Source organism: Lithobates pipiens, unplaced genomic scaffold (genome assembly GCF_037356315.1).
Source record: "Lithobates pipiens isolate NorthernLeopardFrog02 unplaced genomic scaffold, aLitPip1_a1.2 Scaffold_19, whole genome shotgun sequence".
In the NCBI taxonomy this organism is placed as follows: Eukaryota; Metazoa; Chordata; class Amphibia; order Anura; family Ranidae; genus Lithobates; species Lithobates pipiens.
In genome coordinates this window covers 185600510-185622562 of record NW_027507764.1, presented here as the reverse complement: position 1 = coordinate 185622562, position 22053 = coordinate 185600510, and the positions used below count along the sequence as shown (strand labels likewise).

Here is a 22053-nt window from a genome sequence, read left to right as displayed (position 1 = left end):
ACTGAGATCTTAAAATGCTGACACCTTGGTGCAAAAAAAAAAAAAAAATGAATCACCAAGCACCACTTGGAATCCTAGGTGGTTGCATTTTTCTATCTGGTGCTGTCTAGGGGAACCTGTTGTGAGAATGCCTAGTCTTGCAACAGCCTAAAGTACAATTCCCAGTCAAGGACTTTGGATGCACGTCAGTGAGGTATATAGTAATAATTGGATATTCATAGTCTCAACTACAAAGAATATTACCCAGTCCCAAGATGCAGACAGAAAGCCATTTATTTTGCATAATAACTCATATTTGTTGCAGGAAAGGAAAAGTCAAACCAACTACAGTAATTTCAGAATCTGCATTTTGTGGGAATATCCCAGTGTAGACATAGAAATACCATCAGCCTGAAATAATAGTAACCAAAAGAAATGTTAAAGCAGTTGTAAAGGCAGAAGGTTTTTATCTTAATGTATTCTATGCATTAAGATAAGAAATCTTCTGTGTGTAGCAGCCTCCCAAGAACCCCTAATACTTACCTGAGCCCCATCTTTCTCCAGCGATGTCCACAAGTGTCTTAGCCATCCGTTACTCTCCTCCTGATTGGCTGAGACACAGCAGTGGTGCCATTGGCTCCTGCAGATGAAAATCAAAGTCAGTTAGCCAATCAGGGGAGAGGGGGTGGGGCCGGGAACTGAACAGGAGAAAGGGGCCAGGAGCACAGATGAGGGACCTAAGAAGAGGAGGATCCATGCTGCTCTGTGCAAATCCACTGCAACAGAGCAGGTAAGTGTAACATGTTTGTTATTTTTATAGGAAAAAAACAAGCCTTTACAATCACTTTAAGTAAACAGAATCACTTATATAAAATAATAAAATCTCTCTTCTGTGCTTAAGTGTGAGGCAAAGAATGGAGGTAGATAGGCTCTACTTCTGGAATTTCTGACCCATGGAAATGTCACCAATCCTCCAGTAAGTATTATGTATTGCAGCCCTTCTCAGACTGGGGTGATCCATTAACAGTATATAATTAAACACAAAATAGGACCCAGCAGCCTTGTGCCCTTATCCAAAGCACCATTTATTAAAGAAAAGTATAATGCCCCATACACACGATCGGACTTTCCGCCAACAAAACCGTGGATTTTTGTTGAAGGTTGTTGGCTCAAACTTGTCTTGCATACACACGGTCACACAAATGTAGGCCAACAATTCCGAACGTGAGAACGTGGTTACATACAGCACGTATGACGAGCCAATATAAAGGAAGTTCAATAGCCAGTTCGCCATCCTTTGGGCTCCTTCTGCTAATCTCGTGTTTATCTTGTGTTAGTGGAAGTTTGGTGAGAGACGATTCACGCATTTCAGCCTCATGCTTGGTGTTGTGGTAACTTGACACACAAAACGACAAAAAATATTATGGAGATCACTAGAAAAAAAAAAATGGAGATCACTAGAAAAAATAAAATAAAATAAGATTATTCAGGAGATCACAAGAAATAATAAAAAATCAGTTTGTCAGAACTCTGTGAATATCAGCAGCAAAGCAAATTCATTATTATAGCATTATAAAGAAGAAGGGAATGCGGTGCATTGAGAGATTTCGATTGACTAATCTGCTATTTTCACTACGAACACTAGTTTTACAAGACCGAGCAACTTCCAGCTCATACTTGATTCAGAGCATGCGTGAACTTTTGTGCGTAGACTTGTGTACATACGATCGGACTTTGCGACAACAAAGTTTTGTTGGCGGAAAATTTGAGAACCTGTTATCAAATATTTGTGGGCGGAAAGTCCGACAGCAAATGTCTGATGGATTTAAATTGATGGCATATGAAACACAGGGTGGTACTGTGGATACAAAACATAGTACAACATGCCACATCCCGATATTTGAAATCACTAAATAGAACTGTTGTTGAAGGTGATAGACTTTATAGGCAAAAACACAAGTTTCTTTAAAATAATTTATAACAAAATGTATTTATAATAAATAGTGCAAAGCATACATAAAATTGCATGAAACACTAATTGCCTCAGAGCACAACAATTACACTGTTAATGTGGTCTATTTAAATCACAATTAGGAAAAAAAACTCATACATTTCCATTTTGCTATGACACATATACAGCATAGGCAAAAATAAAAGGAAACCAATAATATAAACAGTGTATCATAGATGACTCAGCTCGAAATTGCTCTACATGTTACGTGTTATACAAACGCTTCATCATGAGCTTTTGGCGTTTTTTTAAAACAAACGAACAAAAAATTAAAGCAATCAAAAATCATACATTTTGGAAAAATTCTGGTCCTGGGATAAAAGGGGAGCACATGTTTAAAGTGATTATTGTTTTTTGTGATATATTATATGTAATTTTTTATGGTTTTTGATTGTTTTAATTTTTTGTTTGTTTGTTTTAGAAAAACGCCAAAAGCTCCTGATGAAGCGTTTGTATAATGCGTAACATGTAGAGCAATTCCGAGCTGAGTCATCTATGATACACTGTTTATATTATTGGTTTCCAATGTATGAGTCTTTTTTCCTAATTGTGATTTAAATAGACCACATTTACAGTGTAATCGTTATACTCTGAGGCAATTAGTGTTTCATGCAATTTTATGTATGCTTTGCACTATTTATTAAAAATAAATTTTGTTAAGAAACTTGTGTTTATGCCTATAAAGTCCATCACCTTCAACAACGGTTCTATTTAGAAATGTCCGATGGAGCATACACACAGTCGGACTTTCCAACAACAAGCTCACATTCAACATTTCTTGTCGGAAAATCCCACGTGTGTTTGCAGCATTAAGGATTATACTCACCAACAAAGAAGCATTAAAAGCTCCTCACATGTAGCAGGAGAGGTTACAATCAAATGACATTGGAAAATAAACTACATAAGTATTCTTTTCTTTTAATAAATGGTGCTTTGGATAATTTACTAGGCTAGTGCACCATCTTTTGTATTTCATTAAACAGAATTACTAATTCCATTTAGTACTGTATAAATATTGTATTTATCAGTGGTTAACAAAGGAGTTTGACATGGATAGCACTGGCAATTTCAGTGTAAAATTCCATTTATGTGGAGACCTAAAGCCTAACTCATAGTTCTGTATCTCAGCATGTTATCATTTTGTTATTGAAATTTTCTTGCAAATACCTTAAAACACTATTGTATCTGCTGTGCTTCATGTCTTCCCATTCCAGTGTTGGCATAGAAGTGTTCTGGCCACAAAACGTGTTCTGGCACAATACCCTGTCATTGACTTTTTAAGCTACACAATCTGCTGATACTGTTTCCTCTTAAGAGATAGAAATTTATTTTAGAGCTGTCTTTGAGTCCAGGCACTCCTAAGAAAGAGGGAATATCAGGGCCCCAAAGGGTGTGTTGTGTTTTTTTAATTGCTAATCACCCTATAAACTAACCTCCTGGTCTCTCTTACCAACGGTGTGGTGCCATTGTTGAGGTCTGTATAAGTGACTCTTACACACGGGCAGGGCAGGACTTAGGGTGGTGGGGGCCCCTGGGCTTGAGTCACTTTCGGGCCCTACCCTCTATACATTACCGTATTTATCAGAATACAACACGCGCTGGCGTATAACACGCGCCACAAGTTTAGGAGGGAATTTTAAGGAAAAAACTTTTAGGAGGGGAGTTTAAGCGAAAAAAACTTACATTTAAATGCCCATCAATGCAGCCTTATCAGTGTCCATCTACAGCCTTGTCCAGTGTCTATGCAGCCTTGTCAGTGTCATTTGCAGCCTTGTCAGTGTAGCCTTGTCATTTGCAGCCTTGCCCCAGTGTCATTTGCAGCCTTGTCTTTGCAGTCTTGAAGTTTAAAAATGGCGCCGCCGAGATACAGAGTCCTGTGTATCTTGGCGGCTCTTGGGGGCTCTCGGGTTCTCTCGGGGGCTCTCGCCGGCTCTTGGGTTCTCTTGACGGCTCTTGGGTCCTCTTGCAGTCTCGAGCTCGGCTCAGCTCACAGTCACGCCCAGTCCCTGTGTTATGTCCATCATAGGGCGGGACTGTGAGCGGAGCGGAGCCGAGTACACATGGCTATGTATCTCTGCGGGGCCCCCTATTGGGCGGGTCCCATGGGCTTGAGCCCAGTCAAGCCCAATGGTAAGTCCTGCCCTGCACACGGGGTACTCCTGTTGCATGCCTTACCAAAGCAATCCAGCCAAATAATAAAGCACACAGTCATTCATGATTATGGACATTAAAGATTCTGGCCAGGCGGAGGGATACAGTAAGCTATCTGTGCTGAACAAGAGCCTAACACTTGGGAGTGGTGAGATATTGAAGATAGTCTGTGCTCGCACTGAGCAGTAGTGGGGCTGACTGGTTATACAAAAGTGATTCAACCCAGGGGAATGCACTTTATAATGTAAGCATATATATTGATTTTTTTTTTAGATTATATTTAAATAAAGAGGTTTTACACTATTATGCCCCGTACACACGATCAGACATTGATCGGTAGACATGTGCATTTGTTTTCGTCCAAATGCATTTTCGTCTGAATATCAGGTATTTTCGTTAGAAAGTGCAGAATCCGAAAAACTAAAGATTTGACATAAACAAATGCTTTATTCTAGTTTTCATTGTGACAACAGGTCGATATAGAAAAGAGATTCGACATGACGCTGACAATAACAATCTGTGTCTATCTAACCTGTGGTCGAATGTGCCAAACCTTAACTCTATTAGTCCAGGATTATTCTACATAGAGAGAAAAGATTTGACATAGAGAGAAAAGATTTGGCATAGAGAGAAAAGATCGCTGCTGGAACTGGGTGGGGGAAGTAAAAAAAAATAATGATGATGATGATGATGAATGTTATTGGCTGATTGTAACCAAAGAGGTGGAGCAGTAAAATAGCTAGAACTAAGTACACACACGTACAGCCAACTTACTTTCACTTATGATTGCTAGCAGAGAGAGACACACACACACTGAATCATTTCAGAAGACAGTCAATCTTAGCTGGTCCGTTTGTCAGAGAACCTAAATTATTTAGCAATTAAGTATAAGCACAGCAGCAGAACAATAGTGAAGCAAGCTACAGTTCAACTTAACTTTTTCATAATAATTTGCTGCTATTGTGTTAGTGTTGTGAACCTGATAGTGATACTAGTGTTGCTAGTGTTGTGATCGCCTCAGAGGCTGCCCGTATTGTGGTGGGGGGGGGATTTATTATTATAGATTCTACAGTGGTGTGAAAAAGTGTTTGCCCCCTTCCTCATTTCCTGTTCCTTTGCATGTTTGTCTCACTTAAGTGTTTCGGAAAATCAAACCAATTTAAACAATAGTCAAGGACAACACAAGTAAACACAAAATGCAATTTGTAAATGAAGGTGTTTATTATTAAAGGTGAAAAAAAATCCAAACCATCATGGCCCTGTGTGAAAAAGTGATTGCCCCCCCCTTGTTAAAACATACTATAACTGTGGTTGTCCACACCTGAGTTCAATTTCTCTAGCCACACCCAGGCCTGATTATTGCCACACCTGCATCACTTAAATAGGAGCTGCTTGACACAGTAAGGTCCACCAGAAGATCCTTAAAAGCTACACATCATGCCGAGACCCAAAGAAATTCAGGAACAATTGAGAAAGAAAGTAATTGAGATCTATCAGTCTGGAAAGGGTTATAAAGCCATTTCCAAAGCTTTGGGAATCCAGCGAACCACAGTGAGAGCCATTATCCACAAATGGCGAAGACATGGAACAGTGGGGAACCTTCCCAGGAGTGGCCGGCCGCCCAAAATTACCCCAAGAGCGCAGCGACGACTCATCCAAGAGGTCACAAAAGACCCCACAACAGCGTCCAAGGAACTGCAAGCCTCACTTGCCTCAGTTAAGGTCAGCGTTCATGCCTCCACCTTTTGGAAAAGACTGGGCAAAAATGGCCTGCATGGCAGAGTTCCAAGGAGAAAACCACTGCTGAGCAAAAAGAGCATCAAAGCTCGTCTCAATTTCTCCACAACACATCTTGATGATCCCCAAGACTTTTGGGACAACATTCTGTGGACCGATGAGACAAAAGTGGAACTCTTTGGAAGGTGTGTGTCCAAGTATATCTGGCGTAGAAGGAACACTGCATTTCATAAAAAGAACATTATACCAACAGTAAAATATGGTGGTGGTAGTGTGATGGTCTGGGGCTGTTTTGCTGCTTCAGGACCTGGAAGACTTGCCGTGATAAAAGGAACTATGAATTCTGCTGTCTACCAAGAGATCCTGAAGGAGAATGTCCGACCATCTGTTCGTGTACTCAAGCTGAAACGAACTTGGGTTCTGCAGCAGGACAATGATCCTAAACACACCAGCAAGTCCACCACCGAATGGCTGAAGAAAAACAAAATGAAGACTTTGGAGTGGCCTAGCCAAAGTCCTGACCTGAATTCTATTGAGATGTTGTGGTATGACCTTAAAAAGGCCGTTCATGCTCGAAAACCCTCTAATGTAACTGAATTAGGAGAATTCTGCAAAGATGAGTGGGCCAAAATTCCTCCAGGACGCTGTAAAAGCCTCATTGCACGTTATCGCAAACGCTTGGTTGCAGTTGTTGCTGGTAAGGGTGGCCCAACCAGTTATTAGGTTTAGGGGGCAATCACTTTTTCACACAGGGCCATGATGGTTTTGATTTTTTTTCACCTTTAATAATAAACACCTTCATTTACAAATTGGATTTTGTGTTTACTTGTGTTGTCCTTGACTATTGTTTAAATTGGTTTGATGTTCCGAAACACTTAAGTGTGACAAACATGCAAAGGAACAGGAAATGAGGAAGGGGGCAAACACTTTTTCACACCACTGTATATTATAGATTGAGATTCTAATTGATTCTGTATACCCTATTTTGTTACCTGTCTGATCAGTGATCACTTCCACCAGTACATTTTTTGTTTGAACTACCGTATATACATTCAACATGAACGACAAAGAATCAACAAAGCAGCGAAAAACATACAAACGTTGAATCTTTGGCTTATGGTGTCTGTCGAAAGTTCTAAGAAGATTTGACGGAGCGGCTAAACTATACGAAGTCATACAGTTTAGCTGCTCCATCGAATCTTCTATGAACATTCGACAGACACCATTAGCCTTCAATGACAGATTCGACCTTAATTAATTTGGATTTTCGGACAAATTTGATTTTTAACGAAAAACAAAAGATATAAAAACGAATTTCGGGAGTAACTAAATAAATGTATTTTTTGGACAAAAGCAAAATTCTGAAACAAAATATTTCAGTGTGCACATGTCTATTGATTGAACATTCCGACAACAAAATTCATGGGTTTTTTCCGATGGATATTGGCTCAAACTTGTCTTGCATACACATGGTCATACAAATCTTGTCAGAAATTCAAAATGTCAAGAACACGGTGACGTACAACATGTATGACGAGCCGAGAAAAAAAGTTCAATAGCTAGTGTGGCTCTTCTGCTTGATTCCGACCATGCGTGGAGCGTCGGAATTGTGTACACACGATCGGAATTAATGACAACGGATTTTGTTGTCAGAAAATTTGAGATCCGGATCTCAAATTTTGTGTGACGGAAATCCCGATGGAGGGTCCAATGGAGCCTACACACAAGCTCTCATCAAACATTTTCCGTCAAAAAATCAGACCGTGTGTACGGGGCATAATTCACCGTACACACGGTCGGATTGTGTTGTTGGAAATTACGATCATTTGTGGGCTCCATTTGACCTTCGGAACTTCCGACACACAAAGTTTGAGAGCTGGATCTGAAATTTTCCAACAACAAAATCTGATTGTGGACAAATCCGACGCACAAAGTGCCATGCACGCTGAGAATAAATCATGAGACTAAATCTATTGGCTACTGGCCCATTTATAGTTCCATTGTATGTGTTGTACGTCACTTCGTTCTGAACGATTGGATTTTCCTACAACTTTGTGTGACCACGTGTATGCAAGACAAGTTTGGGCTAAAATCCGTTGGAAAAAATCAGTCGGATTTTGTTGTTGGAATGTCTGATTGTGTGTACAGGGCATTAGAGTTTTCTCCCTTCAGTTTTCTTGCGATAATTACTCTAAAATGGAAAATCTGCTGCCTAAGGTTATTAACCCCACATTTTGACCATACTCTTTCCAGAGGGGTCATGGTCATCTGGTGAGTGTACAAGTGCGGTGGTGATGCAAGGTTTAGGATAAGAAACACAGAAGAGAATATATGCATATAAACTTTTGCCATTTTGAGCAGAGCACACTTTTAAAAGAGACATCACTGATTGATAAACAGAAGAACAGAACTGGAACAGAATATTTCCAAAGAGTGAGTTTGAGGTGGAGGAACTTGACTGGCCTGCACGGAGTCCTGACATCAACCCGATAGAACACCTTTGGGATGAATTAGCGCAGAGACTGCAAGCCACATCAGTACCTGACCACACAAACATACATTCCTGTAGACACTCTCCTAAACCTTGTGGACAATCTTCCCAGAAGAGTTGAAGCTGTTATAGCTGCAAAGGGTGGGGTAACGCAATATTGAACCCTACAGACTAAGACTGGGACGCCATTAAATTTCATGTGCCTATAAAGTCCGGTGTCCCAATACTTTTGGTAATATAGTGTGTGTGTGCATGTGTGTGTGTGTGTGTGTGTGTGTGTGTGTATATATATATATATATATATATATATATATATATATATATATATATATATATATATATATATACATATATATATATATATATATATACATATATATATATACATATATATATATATATATATATATATATATATATATATATACATATTTATAAATATCTTTTTTTAGAGAGCTGGGGGTGGAGAAACAGTAGTAAACTGATTTACCCAATGAATGGCTGTGTGAGGGGGGGGCACAAGTCTGATCACTGGAGGACAAGCAGGCTGTTCTCCAAGCACAGAAAGAAAACTGACCATGCTGAGATAGATGTGTTCTCATGCCCAGCATGATCAGTTTAAAATAGGAAAGCAGGGGGCCGGCAGACTTTTTAACACAAGTACATGGTACCATATGTACATATCAGCAATATGAAATGTTGTGGTAACATATTCTTTAGGTCAATCAACCCCTTTTGGTCCAAACCTTTAAGGACCTGTATGACTTTCATAAGGGAAAAAAACTGAATGGAATTTCCCCTCACTAAAAGCATTTAATTATGTTTAAAATATTATTGTCAGTTCTAGAATACAAAATGCACAAATTATGTATTTTATAACACTAGCTTCGGTTAGTTTTCAGTGGGCCTTACATGGTTTGGTTGGATGCTGCTTATGGCTGCAATTTTCATATCCTTTTGTTTTGTTTGTCTGCTTAAAAAAATGAACTAATCATAATTTAATGGCTTTAGTAATCCACTGGCTGCTTGTGATACCCATTCACAGTGTAGTGCAGTCCTGTCAGGTAGCAGGAATACTGCAGTGCAGTGGATTAGCAAATGCCAGGTATCAGAAATATACAGAAAGACTGCATGTGAAAAGCAATCATCAAGGTAATTCTGTCAGGAAGCCTTGTTCATTATTGATCGTTTGCACAGCTAATTTAAGTAATTAGTTATGTGTTTCTAATTAGTGATTTCTTCCCCATTTTATATATGAATTCTGTCTTATAAATGTATACATTGCTTTTCTTAACCCTTAATCAGCTTTTGGCAAGGCTCAGTGTTTCCAGCAAAAAAGATGCCATCTTAATAATAATAATAATAATTAAACAAGCAGAAAAAATAAATTGACTGATATCACCAAGTAACACATCAGGCAAAGATGGCGCTTGCAGTATTGTGAAGTATAAAAAAAGATGATGGAACAGCGCAGTCTTGTGGGGGTGTGAGCATTCGTGATGGCGGGGGGAGGGAGCGAGATGGGGAACATCTTGCAGATTTTTTTTTTTTTGCAAAATAATAAGGTGGAGGGAAAAAGGGCATACAAAGACTAGATTTCCTCATTGTCTGTAAAATATAAACACAGATGAATTCTGTCTTTGGTTGGTTCATGCCTTTCACTCTGCACAGCGGGGACTCTCTTAAGAAGTTTCTCTGTGCGAAATTTTTCTAAATAGGAACCGTGGATCTCTCATGATGTGATTATAAGCACACATCGAACTCCCTTTTTTTCCACTATAAATTTTCCATGGATGTAATAGTATATTTATTATTAGTTGAGGTGTATACTGGAATTGTATGTATACATATTGTAAAAAAAAACAAAACAACGGCATTATTGTAGCAATAGACTGTTAGGCGTGGATGGGGCATTAATGAATTCTAACCAATACTACTTTATACTTTTGGCAAGCAGATGTGATGAACTGATTATGAACATTTTGAGCTGGGAAAAACCATGTAAGCTGCCTGCAGTCAGTGCAATAGCTCACCATGTTGCCAGCAAACAAGATCAAAAATTTGCGATTTCATGGCACCGCAGAGCATCGAAGCCTTTAAAGAGAAATCTCCTTTAACAGTTTTTATTAATGAAATGCAATTTGAGGAGGGGAAAAAAAAACGTTTTTATTGCTTTATGTTTTAACAACACTAATCATTTAGCATGATTCCATTGTTTTGAAGATTCTTCCCCTTAGTGATAGCAGAATAGAACAAATTTTCCCGATGAATTTTAGATTTTTGCCGCAGTGTGTATCTGCAGTCCCATAATCCTCAGCTACAATAATACATACTGTGAGGGAGTACGCCCCTAACCTGCTCGTGAATCGCAAATGAGGAGCCATTTTGAAATATGTATACGTTTGTGCCACAATGTATGTTTAAAAAAAAGGGAGAGAGGAAATAATAGCATTTCATGCATTCTAAATAAAGGAAAATTATTTATACAAATGAACATTTCTTTTTATGAAAAATGCTTTATGATAAAAAAAAAAAAATTCATGGTAGGTTTAATTGTATTAACGCAGATCCTTCAGTTCCTTTAGGTTCCAACACAATGTACTGTAGCTTCAATAATTAGAAAACCCATGTTGCAACCATGACACAATTAATAGCTTAATAAAAAGGTGTTGATTCACAGATGAGTATAACTGTAATCATTGCTAACCGCTCAAATCATGGAAATGCTTACAGATATCCTGAGATCCCAGATCAATGATGTATCAACTGCAGGCTGCTGTCTAGGTTCTTAGTTCTATATTATGTCATTGTCTTTTAAAACACTGTTGTCTTTTCATTCCCTGAGCTAAACAACCGTACTTAAGAAAAATCTCAACAATGGCTATAATTTTTGAAATTTTTTATAACCAATCAATTATCTGGTGCTTGATACCCTATACAGGCATACCCCACTTTTAAGTACACAATGGGGTTTATTTACTAAAGCTGGAAAGTGCAAAATCAGGCTCACTGCTGCAAAGAAACCAATGAGCTTCTAACCCCAGCTTGTTCAATTAAGCTTTGGTAAGATTTTGCACTTTCCAGCTTTAGTAACTAAACTCCATTGTGTACTTAAAAGTGGGGTATGCCTGGTATTCAGGATGTGCAAACAAAAAATTTAAATAATGGAAACAGGCTTCCTTGCATTGCATAAACGTCTTCTTTCAAAAACATAAAGTATTAATGGAAAGTAAAGTGGGCCTTTGCCACAACACTGTTGTCATTTTCACCATACATCTAGTTCCTTGAGCTATGCTGTATTTTAAAACTTTGGATAATGTCTAATGTTTCATAGAATAATTTAAGGCAAATTAAATAAAATATTGTTAAACATAATGGCATAGGTATGCAAACATGTTTACAGTGTATTTTATACACTGGATGTGGCAATTATAATGCTGCAGAGAAATGATGCAGCTCGTAGTTGTATGAGATGTGATTGCCTTTATTAAAATATATAGTCTAGAAAGCCGACTCACACCTGGAGAACTGACGCAAAAAAAAGTTGTTAAAAGCACCTTAAGTATGTAAGGACCCAACAAACTCAATAAAACATTTGAAATCTTTCATTCTAAAGTCAAAAGTAAAGAATATTTGCATCATCACATCTTAAGTCATCCCAGCAAAACATGATACCTCTGCAATCAATGTGAATCTGCCATGTGCACATCATAGTACAATAGTGTAGTCTGCAACAGTGGAGCAATAAATATAATCTCCTTTTTATAATTATCTTCAGCAGAACTAAGGTGTTGTCCTTAACAACAAAATGGAGAAAAGACAAGAACCAGGGTGAATTAATAGCTTATAGGCAATAAATATACAAAACACAGAGCAAAATCTTTTGAAAGCATATGAATAAAAATAATATCATTATCGCTTTCCTGGAAAGAAAAAGGATACAAGTGATTTGAAAATGTCAAGGGAAAGCCAACGAAATAAGAGAGAGCAAAAATCGAAATGCAAAATGAAAATCTTGACTAGGCTACTACCTAGTCAATGAATTTTGAGTATATAGTTTAATTATCAGGGTAAGATAAAGATGGTCAATGTAAACTGAACCCTTAAGAGCAGACAATACGGGAGTGACAAATTCAAGTGGATAGTGATAGTAATCCCTTATTGGATGGAAGGATTTTATATACTGGGATTCTAAAAACCTTTGCCATGAGAACTATAAGGTATCTCAAATATGAATGTTTGTTCATAGTGAAGTCTTCTGTCTGATTTCTGCACCTTGGTCTTAATACCTTCACTGCATGTATTACATGGCCCAAGATTGAAAACTGTACATCTCTGGACATTGCAGGCATAAATGTGTCCAGTGTGAATTTTGTATTACGTTGTTAATCCAGACAATGACAGAATCAGCAGAAGCATGTTCGTTTATCTAATTAGTGAAATGCTGTATGTCCACTAGCTCTTTTCTTCATGACAGATTCCTAGCCTACCTGCCAAATTGTTCAAAATTTTCACTTTGGCATTTGTCTTGTGCAGCTGGAAGCCCAGCTAGCTAAATTCATAAAATTGCTAGTGAACCCATGTTTTGAATAGCCCTAAATGTTAGCATTTGAAAATACACCTTCCTTTCTGTGGGTCTACTGATGCCTCATCCATATACATTAGTGCATGATGTGATATGATGTTGCAGCCCTACTCAGCATCGAAAAACCCTCTAAATCTGCACTGGAATTTATTAAACCCAGACTCTGGTATATTGAGTGGACTTTATGACTTCAGCCCATTGACAGAATTCCCTGAATTGCATTATTATATTGATACCTGAAATTGTCCTTTAAATCCACAACTCATCCTGTTCTATAAGAGACAAGAGAATTTGTTGACACTGTACTTGTTCTACACTACATATACATAATATTAAATTCACAGGAGACAGACCTTAAGGTGGATTTTTTTTTTACTCCATAAATATATAAAGGGGAACTAATTCTATGGTATATGATAAAGCAGCTATTGAGACTTAAAACACAGTTTATAAAAGAAAGCCTAAAGGCAAACTACCTCAAATTGGGGTAAATTATATATTTTTTTAGGTAATCATTAAACAAATACTCACTAATAATAAAATGCAAAGTCTTCAAAATGTAACTATGCCTATAGACTCAAAGGCAAAAAAATAAATATGACTAAGCAATATTTCATATTTACTTAAATAGAAAAAAAGCATTTTTTTCCTAACACCATAAAAATCAAGTAAAACAACACTATACATGTCCTTTAAATATGGTGTGTAGTATTGGCAACATTAAAGAGAGTTATAGAGGGGTAATTTAATTTATGTAAAATAGTATGTTTTATTTTAAGAAATCTAACTACCTTCTACACAAATGAGGCAGAAAGATAAAATACAAAATTGCAAAGTTTGTAATAAATTACCAATTATTTTAGTGTACATTTACCGAGAAGGGTCCTAAATACACGACACCATTTTCTCTCTTGCAGAAAATACATACTAGGCTATAGCAGAAGAGTGATGGGCTCCATAAAAAAAGCTTCAGACAGCATAGGAAGCACGTAGAACACCTGGAACCTCAAACACAGTGGCCGGTGTGTCAGAATGGAGCTCTCCGAGGCCTCAAAAGAATATTAGGGATTATTGATTATGATACATCATCATAAACAAGGTTTATCACAGATATACTGTGACATGGGAAATTATTTTAATCAAACTAATAAACATTTGATTCAGCTCAGAGATACCAACTGATTAGTTGTTCTCCAGAAAACAGAACAGTTAACATGTTCAAAATGGCTGCTTGCAAATAACCAGGAACTCTTAAGGCCAATAAGGTGAAACTATTACCAACACTAAAACTGTTAATTTACAAACACAGCAGCAGCAAACAAATGCATATGCAAAAGCAATTAAAAGACATCAATAAATAAACATACAAAATGAATTGAAAGCCATCTATTAAGACCAAATACAGATAGTTATTCGCAATTATAATTCATATCGTAAAAGGTATATCATTTTAATTTTTACCCATACTGTTTAATGTTTTTTTTCCCATTAACTTTAATGGCCTGGAATAGCAGAATATCTTTCTGCCTGTCTGGACATTTCTACGAAAACAGGAAATTCAGGCTATTTTTTCTGCAGCTACATGGTCAGACTACTATATCAATGATTACCTGTCTTTTTCAAAAATATTAACATGTCCTGGGAAATGAAACGTAAAAGTGGGGCAATGTCATAGAATTTCAGGGCAGACACCACTTTATATAATCTCCAAAAACAACTGAAAAGTGGCAGAGAAACTGTATTAAGAATATCTTACCCAAGAACAACATTTTTATAAAGTGCAACTCGCCATTCCTTAGATTTGGTGGCTGAATTAGTTTCTCAAGCTTTTTACCTTTAATTTCGCTTGGTGATTCTGCCAGTAAAACAATTTATGTCCTAGGATGACAATGGTCACTCACTGTACTATCTCACTGGTCACCTCACAGAGGACAACAGAACACCTCCCCATCTCCTCTTTGAAAATAACATAGAGGGGAGTGGGTCTGCAGCCCTCAGAGATAACAGGGAATAATGTAACTGATAAGACTGCAGCACTGGCAAAGAGCAAAAGAAGTTGTGAGCTGACATGATTTCTGGCAAGATCAACTTTTTGTTTTTAAAGTGATTGTAAATGATAACCTTGTAAAACAATACATTCAGTTTAAAATAGAAATCAAAGGCAAAACATTTTTGTATAGATATAAAAAATTATAAATATATTTTTTCCCTTTTTTATGAGTGATCACTTTCCATCTGTTCTCAGCTGCAAAAGAGCTGGGGGAGGAAAAGCAACAGTACACTGAGCTTCCCGGTGAATGGCTGTGCAGCGGGGGAGTGTCAGGACCATTCGGATCATTGTAGGAGAGTACACTGTTTTCCCAGCATAGCTAGAGAACTGACCACAATGTGCTCTCCTGCTTGGTGTGGTCAGTTTTTATTAGAAAATCACAGGGACTGGCAGGAACACCAAGGATTTAATTTAAAGGAAGCAAAACAAAGAGAACAGGATGCTTTCTCATACAAGTACATGGTACAACAGGCACATATCAGGAATATGAAATGCTGGGGTAACAAATGCCAAAAAAATTACCAAATAAGGGAAGTTAATTGTTAGCATTTACATGTCCTTTAAGTCACAACTATCAACACGGCATATAATTATTCAACGTGACTGTGGGTTTTTTATTTTTCAATACAATCACTAATCACTCACAAACATGGCAGAAACATTTGACTTTATCTAATCAGTCTGCATGTCCAAACACTCTTTTGACAACGAGAAAACCACTATCCATGTTGATTTCTGATAACTATTTGAGGCATAAAAATGAAACAACATTCCAGTAAATTGTCATTTCAAACTGAATCCCACCCAAAAGTGTTCTATTTGTTTTTTGCATGCCAGATATAAGAAAGACTAGGCAGAGGACAACAGCAATATATCTGGCTTGAAGAAGAGTGCTTCAGATCAGAAGAAACCCCCCTAAATTTACAAGTATGAAACCCAAGTATGAAATGTACAAGTATGAAACGCCCAATGAAGAAACCTCTAAAAACCCAAAAATAAAAGCCACTTTAGATTAAAAAATTTGTGTGTAGGCATTATAATCTAGCATTTCTTATTACAAAGGTTGTATGGAGCACTATATATCAATCTACTCAGGGTACATAAGTTATGGGTCCGATGGCTAAGACTAAAGGGAACTTTTTGGGTTTGGTTATTCATTTTGTATATTTTAGTCACAGTGATTTAAATTTGCCACATCCATTTATTTTTTATGTTAACATTTTGAAGAACGTGGGGAGGGGGGTCTCATCCATCAAAATTATTTAGGCTTAGTGCACTGTTTATTTATGATATTATTTAGGCCAGCACCACAATTCATGTAAATTATATTATTTCTCCTTCAAGATCTACACAGTTGGGAACATTTATCAATAAAATTGCAGCTGTTGCATCTGTTAATGTGCCAGAGATTGCTAAAAATGTTGTAAAAATGGGACAAATTTATCATAATGTCAAATTTCATGTGATAAATGTGCTGTATCACTTTGTACCCATTGTTTTATCAAATTATGAAAAAGTGTGTCATTTTTACTGTTTTACAGTTTTTCAAACTTGTCGAGATTTGCAAAAAAGCTTTGCGGAAAAAAAAAGAAACATGTAAAGAGTCATTTTCATATAATTGCACAGACTTTAGAAAAATAGGAAAAAGCACAACATTCACATTCAGCCACAGGAGGTAGTTTAGGAACTGTGAGCTGTATACATTTGCATGGTGTAAAATTTGGAAATGGAAAAGTCTTTTGTTGATAATTAGGTAAACCACAGACCACCTATATTCTCTGCAATTATAATACAAATATAAGACAAGAGAATAACAGTATCTCAAGTCACAGTAATAGCAGCAGTCACAGTAACAAATGTGACCTCTATTTAACATTAAACATCAGACAAAACTCATCATATAATGCTAGAATAACATTGTTACAAGGAGTGACAGGGCAGAGAGGTCCAGTGTAGGCACTTACAAAAGCTCTGGGTCTTCTCCATCCTCCTTAAATCTTGGCTCAAACTGGGTCTCGCTTGTAGAAAGCATTGTGCTCAACCTATATGAGGAGCATTTCACTGATAACTGCTTAGTTCTTAACTTCTACAATTCTCTTCCCTGATCTGATTAGTGTTTTAATTTTTTTCTTTCCTAGGTTCCCTAGTATCTAACTCAGCAACTTGGGATGCACTCACACCGCATCTCGTTGTAAACCACTCCTTTCCCCCATGTTGTGCTTCTCCATCTGCTCTGTTCTGGCTGCCACACTTCATAATGGCACAATAATGTTATTCCAATGATTCCATTAAATCCCCTGAACACCTTCACAAATACAACAATGGGGGAATACTCTGCACTTGTCAGTTGGGACTCACTTCTGTTAGGCTCACCATATACTGTCAGATCTTTCAACGGATATAACAAAAGATCTGACACAAGCCTGTCTTCACTGCACGGGACGGAATTAAAATAATGACTGTTGGGTTTCTTCTTCAAAACCATTATTTGCTGAACAAATTATACAGGAAATTTTGTGCATGGTTTTATCACAAACTAATGCTTACTATTATTTATGAACCTCTGGTAACTATAACTACACGTTCTGTAATCAGTAGCCACAATAGCAAAATAGTATAGAAAACAGAAAGCTAGAGTTGTCTAAATACGATTTAAAAAAAATGAAGCTAATCAACCATTTAACTGTTGCATTATTACTTAGTATATTGCAATATCCCATGTTTTATCAGTTGATGCTTTCTGCTAGCCTGTTGCTTCAAAAATAAATGTATGTATGTATCTATATATATATATATATATATATATATATATATATATATATATATATATATGTGTATATATATATACACAGTGCCTTGCAAAAGTATTCACATTACAGTCTTTAGTTTTTTTAATCTGAATTATATGTGATGGATCCGAACACAGTAATCTAAGTTGGTGAAGTAAAATTAGAAAAATATATACATAAAACTATTTTTCAGAAATAAACAAATGATAATTGGCATGTGCGTATGTATTCACATCTTTGTTATCAAGTCCATAAAAAGCTGTGGTGCAACCAATTACCTTCAGAAGTCACATAATTTGTCAAATGATGTCCACCTGTGTGCAATCTAAGTTTCACCTGATCTGTCATTACATATACACACCTTTTTGAAAGACACCAGAGTCTGCAACACCTAAGCAAGAGGTACCACTAACCAAACACTGCCATGAAGACCAAGGAACTCTCCAAACAAGTAAGGCACAATGTTGCTAAGAAGTACAAGCCAGGGTTAGGTTATAAAAAAAATATCCAAATCTTGAGGATCCCTAGGAGCACCATCAAATCTATCCTAACCAAATGTAAAGAACATGGCACAACAGCAAACCTGCCAAGAGACGGCTGCACACCAAAACACACAGAGTGGGCAAGGAGGGCATTAATCAGAGAGGCAGCACAGAGTCCTAACGTAACCCTGGAGGAGTTGCAGAGTTCCACAGCAGAGACTGGAGTATCTGTACATAAAATGGCAATAAGCCGTATGCTCCATAGAGTTGGGATTTATGGCAGAGTGGCCAGAAGAAAGCCATTACTTTCAGCAAAAAACAAAATGGCACGTTTTGAGTTTGCAAAAAGGCATGTGGGACACTGCAAAAATGTATAGAGGAAGGTGCACTTGTCTGATGAGAAATTTAACTTTTTGGCTGGCCATCAAAGAAAATGCTATGTCTGGCACAAACCCAACACATCACATCGCCCGAAGAACACCATCCCCACCGTGAAACATGGCAGCATCATGCTGTGGGGATGTTTTTCAGCAGTCAGGACTGGGAAACTGATCAGAGTTGAGGGAAAGATGGATGGTGCTAAATACAAGGATATTTTTGAGCAAAATCTGTACCACTCTGTGTGTGATTTGAGGCTAGGATGAAGGATCACCTTCCAGCAGGACAATGACCCCAAACACGCTGCTAAAGTAACACTTGAGTGGTTTAAGGGGTAACGTGTACATGTGTTGGAATGGCCTAGTCAAAGCCTAGACCTCAATCCAATAGAAAAGCTGTGGCCAGACTTAAAGACTGCTGTTCACAAGCGCAAACCATCCAACTTGAAGGACCTGGAGCAGTTTTGCAAGGAGGAGGAAATCCTAGTGGTAAGATGTGGCAAGCTGACAGAGACTTATCCAAAGCGACTTGGAGCTGTGATAGCCGCAAAAGGTGGCTCTACAAAGTATTGACTATAGGGGGGTGAATAGTTATGCACATTGACTTTTTCTGTTATTTTGTCCTATTTGTTGTTTGCTTCACAATAAAAAAAAAATCCTTCAAAGTTGTGGGCATGTTCTGTAAATTACATTATGCAATTCCTCAAACAATCCATGTTAATTCCAGGTTGTGAGGCAACAAAACACGAAAAATGGCAAGGGGGGTGAATACTTTTGCAAGACACTGTGTGTGTATATATATATATATATCAAGCTTCAACAATGTTTAAATCTGGAGGAACCCTAAATGTCTATATGAAGAGTTAAGCCGCGTACACATGGGCGGACTGTCTGGCCAACTTAGTCCGTCGAAACACATTTCAGCGGACAGTCCGCTCGTGTGTGGGCTTCAGCGGACTTTTTCAGCGTGCAGTCTGGCGGACTAAGTATTTCGGAATTTCCGTAATACTGTCCGTCATACTTTGGTTTCAGCGGACAATCCGCTCGTCAGTAGGCTAGTTCGACGGACTAAGTATGGCGCATGCTCAGAAAGGATTTACACGGCGAAAGGTTGCATTGCTGTGTATTGGACTTCCTATTTCTAGTCCCGTCGTACGTGCTGTACACGTCATCGCGCAAGCTTTCAACGGACTGTTTGTGTATCCGTGTGTGGTCAAGTCCGTTCATTCTAAAGTATGACGGACTGTCCGTCGGATTGTCTGACGGACTAAGTTGGCCAGACAGTCCGCCCGTGTGTGCGCGGCTTAAGTGTGGTTGTTTCTTAAGCTCCCTATGCTGTCGCCTATGCTGGACACGGGAAGCGATGTAAAGCCAAAAACACATCAGCAGTGGGCAAATCAAATACTGACCAGCTTCAATGATTTCTAGCTCTGGCCTGCCCTCTCTCATCACATTAATGTTGGTAATCAAAGTGATGGACCAATACAAAGACACATAATTAGGTTTTCAGGCAATTACTTCAGATAAGCTTTAAAAATAAATCACCATTCCATTTTCTTCTTAAGAAATTGTTCAATTTTTTCCTTAAGATTTATTTACACAACCCAAGCCTACCACATATACATGTTCACTATAATGCTATCATAAACAATAACACTACAGTTAGTACTAGTTTTAAGTAAACATAGAGCTTAGTTCATGATCATTCTGATAAACACATAATATGAGATACACAAAAACATACTAATCAACAATGCTGTTTTTTTTTTTGGCATATGTGATCCTGACCTTGTTTCCAGCTTGTTAAATAATGGCCATATTGTTTAGAAAGAAACATTTTAGGAAAAATAGTCCCACTGTAGAGATGGCATAGAGAGAAAGCAAGCCATTAATAAATGTCTCTCAAGGTTGCCAAATTCACAGAAACAAGTTAATTTTGAACAATTTTTTGTACTTTGTGTTCACTAAACAGTTTAAAAATACTGATAAATTAAAGGCCAGTATCATATATAATATATACATATTACATACATACATACATATTTATATATATATGCTGGATATAAGACCTGGAATCTTGTATATAGTGTTGTTGAAGAATAACAGCTTTAGGACAGAAGCACATATAATAAAAATGGGAGGTGGTAGTCTATAGTGTATTTTGCAATAATGCACTTGTAGGCTAGTGCCTAGGGCATCAGCAAGATAGAGCAGCACCAAGCCTTCAAATTCACAATTTGCTATATTTTGTTTTCCTTATCTGGTCAATTCTAGACACTTAATTTGGCAGTAAAGGGGATGTCGAGAAATGTTAGAAGGCTCTGTATAATTCAGCAGGCAAGTATCTCTCATGTCTCTTAGAAAGCAGACATCATTGCTACCTCCTACAGCAAATTCTATCAGCGGTTTTATAAGTGGAAGAGCTTGCACCATGCATTATCACTATTCAGATGTGCCTAGGGCATCATGATGTCTAAAAACAGCTGGGGGCAGTAACAGATTGGCTGTGCTGGGGCAACAACACAAGCTAAAGGTCCTTGGTGATTTCTTTGTAATTGTGTAGACAACCCATGACCTCTGCCAATACGTTAGACCCTATACTGTATAATTCACTTGGCTAAATGATAATTCTGACATACTTACAGACATGAAAGTAAAACAGTCAATAATAGGTATTCCTATTTAAATGAGAACATGCTTTACAAAAACCTCTTAAAATAATATACAATACTAAATGATCCCCCTTCTTTACATACAGACACAAACACTTATATAACAGTGTAGTCAGTCACCATGTAGCTCACTCATAACACATCCATCATGCTGTTGCTCTAAAATTAGCTGCATCTAATCATCTATGATACAGTGTAAATTGTTCTCATTCATTTTTCATTTATTTTCCCTAAACCACACTACGCAGATTGATAAAAACTAGGAAAAAAACATAAGGCTGGCCATGCACTGAGAAAACCTCAGCCAATTCTTGCTGAATTGTCTGAAATTGAATCTGTGGATGGCCCTCTCAACACCTTCTGGCTCAACAAAAATAGATTTTTTTTTATAATCAACTTTTGTCAAAGGAGCCAAATAGAAAATTCTCAGATGACCACACCTACATCCAATCAGATGCAGGGGCTGTTTAAGTATTCTGACAACCATTTCTGCCTGCTGTATGAATACAATAGCCGACAGGCAAGATTCATCAACTTATGCTGTTTAGCCTCACGGGCAGAATAAAGCAAATCCTAATGTATATGACCAGCTTAATATTCATATAAATATCATAATTAATAATAGCCTCTTACAGTATAACCTTATGCAAACCTCCCAACAGTCCTGAGTTGTGCAGGACTATCCCACATTTTCACTGTATCCCTGCTGTCATGTGTACAGAGTCTGTG

At 37.6% G+C, this 22053-nt stretch overlaps 1 long non-coding RNA gene across 1 annotated transcript; it reads right to left on the bottom strand.

The window, feature by feature from the left end:
* Positions 1–255: 255 nt before the first annotated feature.
* LOC143998241 (uncharacterized) lies at positions 256–17209 on the bottom strand. Its single transcript, XR_013277800.1, has 2 exons — positions 16969–17209; positions 256–1412 (listed from the first exon to the last, which is right to left on the bottom strand). It is a non-coding gene; the product is annotated as an uncharacterized LOC143998241 (long non-coding RNA).
* Between the last annotated feature and the right edge of the window lie 4844 nt (positions 17210–22053).